This window comes from Cebus imitator, unplaced genomic scaffold (genome assembly GCF_001604975.1).
Source record: "Cebus imitator isolate Cc_AM_T3 unplaced genomic scaffold, Cebus_imitator-1.0 Scaffold462, whole genome shotgun sequence".
Taxonomy (NCBI): domain Eukaryota; kingdom Metazoa; phylum Chordata; class Mammalia; order Primates; family Cebidae; genus Cebus; species Cebus imitator.
Genome location: NW_016107777.1, coordinates 132,718 through 140,907, shown reverse-complemented (window position 1 = coordinate 140,907; position 8,190 = coordinate 132,718). Strand labels below are relative to the sequence as shown.

Genomic DNA, 8,190 nt, shown 5'->3' with positions numbered 1-8,190 from the left:
AAACACCGCATGTTCTCACTCATAGGCGGGTGTTGAACAATGAGAACACATGGACACAGGGAGGGGAGCACTACACACTGGGGTCTGTTGGGGGGCAATAGAGGAGGAACGGTGGGGGGGTGGGAGGTTGGGGAGAGATAGCAAGGGTAGAAATGCCAGATTTAGGTGATTGGGAGGAAGGCAGCAAATCACACTGCCACGTGTGTACCTATGCAACAATTTTGCATGTTCTTCACATATACCCCAAAACCTAAAATGCTATAAAATTAAAAAAAAAAGAATTTCTATAGTAAACTATTCAGACCATAAAAATATGGTTTCAAATGGAGGAACAGTGATGGAAGAGTAAGGAACATTGGAAATAGCGAATGTGTAAATTAATCTCAATAACAATTGTATTTTAATCTAATAATAATAAATGTTAATAATGTTTGGTAGGTTCTTAAATCTACTAAGAAATAAATGAAAACAATTGCACAAAATTTGAGAGTGAGGTAAATGGAGTCAAACGTTCTAAGGTCCTTGCAACTTTAGATACAACTTGTATTAAAGTGATAAATGTACTAATTTAGGATATATACCAGTGGGTCAAGGATACACACTGCAGTTCCTAGGGGTATCACAAAAAGAATAATAAAATAATGCAAAACTAACAAGGAAAACTAAAATTGTATAATAATTGCCAATCTCCTGGGAAGATATAACATTTCAAAAATTGCATACCCCTAATAATATATGCTCAAAATACATAAAGGAAAACTTACAGAATTATAAGCAATTATTTTTATAGTGTATTATTAGCTCAATCTAATTGACTAGTAATTAATTAAAGAACTAAAAGAACATAAATTACAATGTAAGAGAAGAAAATCAAAATATATTAGCTAAAAACTGTAGGAAAATGTCTGAGCTGTTATTTAGAGTGGGCATGTTGAAACAGATCTGATTCAACACAGCTGCTTCAGGGGGAGTGAGAAAGCTTACAGCAAGATATTACTGCTTTGCAGCATATGTCTTGCTCCAAAACCAACTCTGAAACCAACACGTCTAAACTTTGTTTGTTGTTTGTTTGTTTTGTTTTGTTTTTAATTCAGGGGAATAAGTGGACACTTCCAGGAAAGAGAAAGTCAAAATCTCTCTCTTTGGCTGGCCTATGTGTAAGAGTTATTGTAATGTCTGTAAGCTGAGTCAAAGTATATGTCACCATCTCAACTGTGGGGATCCACAGGCAGATGCAGTGAGAGTTGAGATGGCAGGAAGGTTGTGATGTCCTCTATCAGGATGAAATTGTTATTGTTTTGGCGCTGTTTTTACATAGAGTCAATTAAAATAAATTTAGATGTAGGTAAGAAGTAACTTTATTCCCAAGTACTGTGGCTGGGCCTGGTGGCTCACACCTGTAATCCCAGCACTTTGGGAGGCCAAGGTGAGTTGATCACTTGAGGTCAGGAGTTCAAGACCAGCCTGGTAAGCATGGTGAAACACTGTTTCTCCTAGGAATACAAAAAATTAGCTGGCTGTGGTGGTGGGTCCCAGCTACTCAGGAGGCAGAGGCAGGAGAATTGCTTGAACCCAGAAGGCAGAGGTCGCAGTGAGCTGAGATATTGCCACTGCTCACCAGCCTGGGTGATAGAGGGAGACGCTCTCTCAAAAAAGTAATAAGTAAAGTAGTGTTGCAATGAGGGAAGCACTAAACTTAATATCTGCAAATGTCTCTAATGTTAAACTGAAAAGGGCTGTCAGTTCATATGGAGGAGCAAGCAAGATGAGACAGAAGGTGGGAGAGGAGGGGAAGAATGGAGGGTGGCAAAATCAACGCAAGATTCAAGAACGTTGCACCCCAAAGTCTGCCTATTTTTGAGAGGGACATGAAGAGGGGTTGTGTGTTTGCTGAGACTGGATATGGAGCAGAGTCCAGAGCTCTGGGGGAAAGAGAGAAACTTAAGCAAAGTTTGCTTAACAAGTATTTTCTTCTGAACCCTGAAGACAAGTTTACAGTATTTATGAAGAACAATGGGAATGTAGAATATGTGATATCTAAAGGAGGGAATGTCTAAAATAAGTCATAATGGTAAGGGTATTTCTTTGCAGTAAGTTGTTCTTGCAGAACACAAAGCTTTAGAGATTTTTCTTAATTGTAGCTATTTACCAGGAACTCACTACCCACTTTTCTTTTCCTCCTAATTTTCTGCGCCCTATACTTTTTTTTTCCAGTTGGCATTTCCTGAATTGTATTCTTGATGTTTACCTGGTAAACACAGGTAGAGTGTTTTGTGAAGTTCTGTGAGTAGTTTCATCAAATTATTAAACTTCAGGGAGAAGTCTATAAAAGCCCATGATTTACAGATAGTGGCTTAGAGGTATAGATGGGCCCCTGGTGCTTGTCACTGGCGTGTGCAGTAGGCACTGTATTGAGGAACTGAGGCTTGTGGTGCTCGGGCCTATGGTGACTCTGGATTCTGTGAGAATTGAGTTGCTGAACACCCAGTTGGTGAAGAGTTTCCTGGTGTTCAGCAGCTGTATACTTGGTGTGAAAACAAAGACATCCCAGCAGCCTTGGCTGGAGGAAGACTGTGAGTCTTTTGGGGAATGGAGACTATATTCTTCTGCACACATCCTGTTGCATTGTGAACTGTCCTGTGATTCCAGGTCTCATCCGGGTTCAGAGGGGGCTGAGAACTAAAAGGAAAGGAATTGTGAGGGCAGATTCCACTTCTCACTCTGCTGCTGTAAAGTGATTCCTACATACTCACATACAGGCGCACTGGGCAATGATATAGCTACACCCCTCCCATGACAAGGCTTCACCCTCAGAAATTGTGCTGAGAGAACTTGTTCTTCTAGAGTTTTCTGCCAGTAGGCTACGTAAGTTCCCAGAGGATTCATGGCTTACTTTTATGCCCAGATCTTGAATCTGCACCAGTGACCTGTTTTCTCCACTAGCCTAGGTTCTGTCCCTCCTGTGACTTATAATGCACGCATTTATAAGTCAGAGCTACCCCACCTGCCTGGATCAGTAACTGCAGCACTAACCAGTCTTTTCACCAACTGTGTACTGTTCCCTACCCATAGGTTTCTTTTCTTTTCTTTTTTTTTTTTTTTTCTGAGACCAAGTTTTACTCTTGTCACCCAGGCTGGAGTGCAGTGGCTGGATATCGGCTTACTGCAACCTCTGCCTCCCGGGTTCAAGAGATTCTCTTGCCTCGCGAGTAGCTGGGTTTACAGGCTCATGCCACCATGCCCAGATAATTTTTGTATTTTTAGTAGAGACCGGGTTTCACCATGTTGGCCAGGCTGGTCTTAAACTTGACCTCAGGTGATCCACTTGCCTTGGCCTCCACAACTGCTGGTATTACAGGAGTGAGCCACCGCACCCGGCCCTAAAGGCTTTTTATAGCATGTTCTCTTATTCCACCTTTTTGTTTTCCACAAATGCTCCTTCACAATCCCAAGGCTACACCTCTGGTGCCTAAATACAAACCCTACTGGAAATCAAATGTCCATGAGTTCAGGATAAATTATTTGGACCTGCTTATTGTAAGCATATATACAAAATAAAAATAAGAGACTTAATCAACTTAAAAATAAAAAAGGGAATTTACTCATCTTCTTTTTCTTAAAATGTTTAGATACGTTTTATATGTAAATTCTTTTTCTGCTTGTTTTTTAAGTATCTATGAAATTTATTTCTGCTTTAATTTTTTTCTTTTTCTTTCTCTCTTTTTTTTGAGATGGAGTTTAGCTTTTGTCACTTAGGCTGGAGTGCAGTGGTGGGATCTTGGCTCACCACAACCTTTGCCTCCTGATGCTTCTACCTCAGTCTCTGGAGCAGCTAAAATTATAGGCATCTGCCACCACACCTGGCTAATTTTTGTATTTTTAGTAGAGACAGGGTTTCCCCATGTTGGCCAAGCTGGTCTCAAACTCCTGACCTCAGGTGATCCTCCCACCTCGGCATCCCAAAGTGCTTGGATTACAGGCATGAACCACAGAATCCAGTCTATTATTTTCTTTATTATGCAAACATTAGAATTATTTAGTTGTTCTTTTTAAAGTATTTTGTGGATTAACGTTATGTTTTTTATTTAACATATTGTCCTTTTTCTTAATATAGAAATATGGCACTACAGACTTTTGTTTTAGAACTGTTTTGTGAGTTTTTTTTTGTACCCCAGAAGTTATTGTATGCAAGTGTTTCTATTTTCTTTTTTCTCAATATACTTTCTGATTTCCCTTTGCTTTTTCTCTTTGACCCACTGGATGTCCAGGAACATATTGTTTACTGTCCACATATTTGTGAGTTTCAATTTTTTCTTTGGCTATTGATTTCTAGTTTTATTAAATTATAATTTAAAAAGTTGAAACAGTGGCGTGTGGTGGCTCATGCCTGTAATCCCAGCACTTTGGGAGGCCAAGATGGGTGGATCACCTGAGGTCAGGAGTTTTAGACCAGCCTCACCAACATGGTGAAACCTCATCTTTACTAAAAACAAAATTAGCTGGGCATGGTGGTGCATGCCTGAAATCTCAGCTACTTGGGAGGCTGAGGCAGGAGAATCACTTGAACCTGGGAGTTGGAGGTTGAAGTGAGCCAAGATCTCACCATCGCACTCCAGCCTGGGTGTCAGAGCGAGACTCTGTCTCAAAACAAAACCAAAAAAAAAAGTTGATGTAATTTTAACCTTTTTAAATTTGAAAACACTTTGGTTTTCTTGGCCCAACATATGATCTATTATGGATAATATGTTCCATTTGTGCTTGATAAGAATGTGTATTCTCCTACTGTTACATGAAATATTCTATATATGTCTGGTAGGTGCAATTGTTCTATAGTGCTATGCAAACACATTTTTTTCTTTCTAGCTTTCTGTCTGAATAATCTCTCATTTTAAGTAGTGTAATAAAGTCCTCTATTATTGTCATATTTGTCTTTTTTCTGAAGTTCTGTTTAAATATGTTTATATATTTATGTGCTCTAATGTTAGGTGTGTGTGTGTATATATATATATATATATATATTTTTTTTTTTTTTTTGAGTGAGACATTTATTGTCAATATGGAAGGACAGGTCGAGTCACTCTGACCCCTCTGAATTTCAGTTGACTGATCTGGCGTGGAATTCCAGCAGCTGGAGGCCAGGCTCCAGGGACCCATGGGGGCAAGGGGGAAAAAGGGGTAGGGAGTCAGCAGGACAAAAGAGGTCCCAGCCCATTTCTCACTTTGCTTCTTTAGAAATGCAAAAAAAGTCAGATTTAAAATGTTAAAAAATAGCTGATCTGGACACAAGGCAGACTCAGGTTCTAACCCAGCTACAGAAAGGAAGTGGTCGTGCCATTTAGACAGAGGTGTTCACAGACACACACAGACTGGTCTGTCCCCTGAGGGTGCATGGAGAGCAGAAAAACAGACAGCGGAAGGATTCAGGCCTGGACGAGCCTAGACCTAGCCCTTCTCCTCCTCCTCTTCCTCCTCCTCCTCCTCAAAGTGGGCTTGCTTCTTCCAGATGTTCCAGTGCAGGCACTGTGCGAGGCTCTCAAACCAGTCGCTCATGGGGTCCCGTACGCAGATGGAGGGGAGCGGGTAGCATGAGGTAGTGATGCTGATGCTTCTCCGTGGGGGATCTCTTGTCTCTTCCGTCCGTCAAAGGACACCCATGCCATGTTCCTTGCTTCAGGTGACAACATGATCTTCAACTCAACCCCTGCAGGGACAACAATGGGCCAGAAGGACAGCTAGTGGGGGCAGATGGGCGTGATCATGATGGCCGGCACGTTGGGGTGGATCATGGAGGCCCTGGCCAAGGCCACATACGCCATGCTGCCCGTCGGGGTGGACACGATCACTCCGTCGCCCTGCACCGTGGTGATGAGGTGTTTGTCCAGGTAGACGTCCACATTAGACAGGTAGGAGGAGGGGCCTCTGTCGATCACCACCTCGTTCAGGACCTGGTACTGCATGGCCTGCTTCTCCACATCCATGTCCAGACCCACAGGCCGTGAGCCGTTCTCACCCAGCCCGTTGTGCATGGCCGTCTTCTTTTCCCGGGGCTCCTTCACCACTCTGACCTTCAGCTGGCTCCGGAGGAAAACAGCTGCGTTCCCCTCTATCACCTGAGTAACTTCGGACTGAAAGTTCTCAAAGCTGAACGGGGTCAGGAAGCCCAGGGAGCCCAGGTGGAAGGCCATGACTGAAGGCACACTGCCCTGGAAGAGTGAGGAAGCTTACAGCGGTGTCCCGTCTCCCCCCAGGCAGACGATGAAGTCTATCCGATTGGAAATGTCATCATAATCTTCTGGGAAGGTGCAGAACTTCTTCACTGCCCCAAAGCTTTCATCGCTGGTGATGGCAGGGTCTTCTAGCACTTTCTTTTCCACATACACGATCATGTTGTTCTCCTCCATGAGGTATGTGCAGAGCTCCTTGAACGGCTGCAGCAGGCTGGCATCTCTCATCTTCTTGATGCCAAGGACGCTCTTCACAGCCCTGTTCCGTCAGCCGCTGGCTTGAGGGGTCCTGAATGTGCATGATGGTCTGGGGGTTCTGCAGCACACAGGCCTTTGGTCCAAAAGTGGTCACCGGGCAGGGCCCATGGAGAGAGCGCGTTCTCCTGAACTCCCTGGTGCTCCCCAAGGCGGGCGAGGCAGACAGGCTCCGAGACTTGGCACAGCCCTGGTTGGGGTGGCTGTAACTCCAGGTCTTGTTGCCGTGGCAGGCCGAGCAGCCCTACGCAGCTGCACTGGGACTCAACTCCTTATTCACAGTCATGTTTTCCTGTTCCATTTCCGCAGTCGGTAAATGAGAACTTCGGCCAGAAAACACCGATGCTGTTCGCTGCCGCGGGTGCCTGCGCGGGCGTCTACATGCGGACTGACCCCGCAGGCCCCACCGCCGCCAGCTGTTGCTACCTGACCCTCAGCGCCCCGGCCACCCGCTGCCCCATGGGGTGGCCTCCTGGACCCCGGCGCTGGTGCCGCGGAGCAGCAATGCACCCCGGCCGCCCAGTGCGCATGCCTGGTGCAAATATTTTTTAATCATGTCCTTTTGACGAATCATCCTCTTATTACAGACTGATCTTGTCTCTCAGGACAGATGTTTTTTTCTAGAAGTCTATTTTGTCTGATATAAATATAGCCACTCTTACAGTCTTTCAATTATTGGTATGGGTTTTTAAAATTTTTTAACCATTAACCTATGTGTGCCCTTAAATCTAAAATAAATAACTTGTGTGAAGCATATTTAATTTAAAAAATCTATTTAGACATTGTGTGAATCTTTTATTTCAGTTTCTGCTTTAATAACAGAATATCCTAGAGTTGGTATTTTATAATGAATAAAAGTTTACTTAGCTCACAATTTTATATTGTGGAAGTCCAAGAGCATGTTATTGACATCTGATTAGAATCATATTTCCACATCACAAAATGACCAAAGGCATGAAGATGAAGACGACAAAAGGTGTACACCACAGAGCTTTTTTTTTTGAGATGGTGTTTTGCTTTGTCACCCAGCCTGGAGTGCAATGATTCAATCTCAGCACACTGCAACTTCCACCTCCCAGGGTCAAGCAATTCTCCTGCCTCAGCCTTAAGAGTAGCTGGGACTACAGGTGCGTGCTACCATGCCAGGCTAATTCTTCATATTTTTAGTAGAGATGGGGTTTCACTGTGTTAGCCAGGCTGGACTCCATCTCCTGACATTGTGATCTGCCCACCTGGGCCTCCCAAAATGCTGGTATTACAAGCATAAGCCACTACACCTGGTGTCACAGAGCTTGCTTTTATAATAGACCCACTTTCCTGCTAAGTAACCCACTCTGGAAATAATGACATTAATTCATTTATAAGAGTAGGTCCTGCATGACCTAATATCTTCTTAAAGGTCAAACTTTATAATTTTATTACAATGGCAGTTAAATTGCAACATAAATTTTGAAGCGGACATTCAAAACATAGCAATGTGTTTTAATTAAACTACTTGATATTTTAAAAATTGATAGGTAAGAACTTACTGCCATTTTGTGAATTGTTGTCTAACCATTTAGTGTTACACTTTAGTATTTTTACCATTACTTTTAATGGCAAAAACTGCAATTACTTTTGCGCCTCTTTGTTTTACTTTTCATGCTGTCTTCTCTTGGGTTTTGATGAATAATTTTGTTGTTTTTTGTTGTTGTTACATGTTTTTTTTTTT

General features: G+C 42.9%; 1 pseudogene across 1 annotated transcript; it reads right to left on the bottom strand.

The window, feature by feature from the left end:
• Positions 1–5,036: 5,036 nt before the first annotated feature.
• Positions 5,037–6,890, bottom strand: LOC108291669 (annotated as a pseudogene). The gene has a single exon (XR_001819999.2). The product of XR_001819999.2 is annotated as an NAD kinase-like (transcript).
• Positions 6,891–8,190: the final 1,300 nt, after the last annotated feature.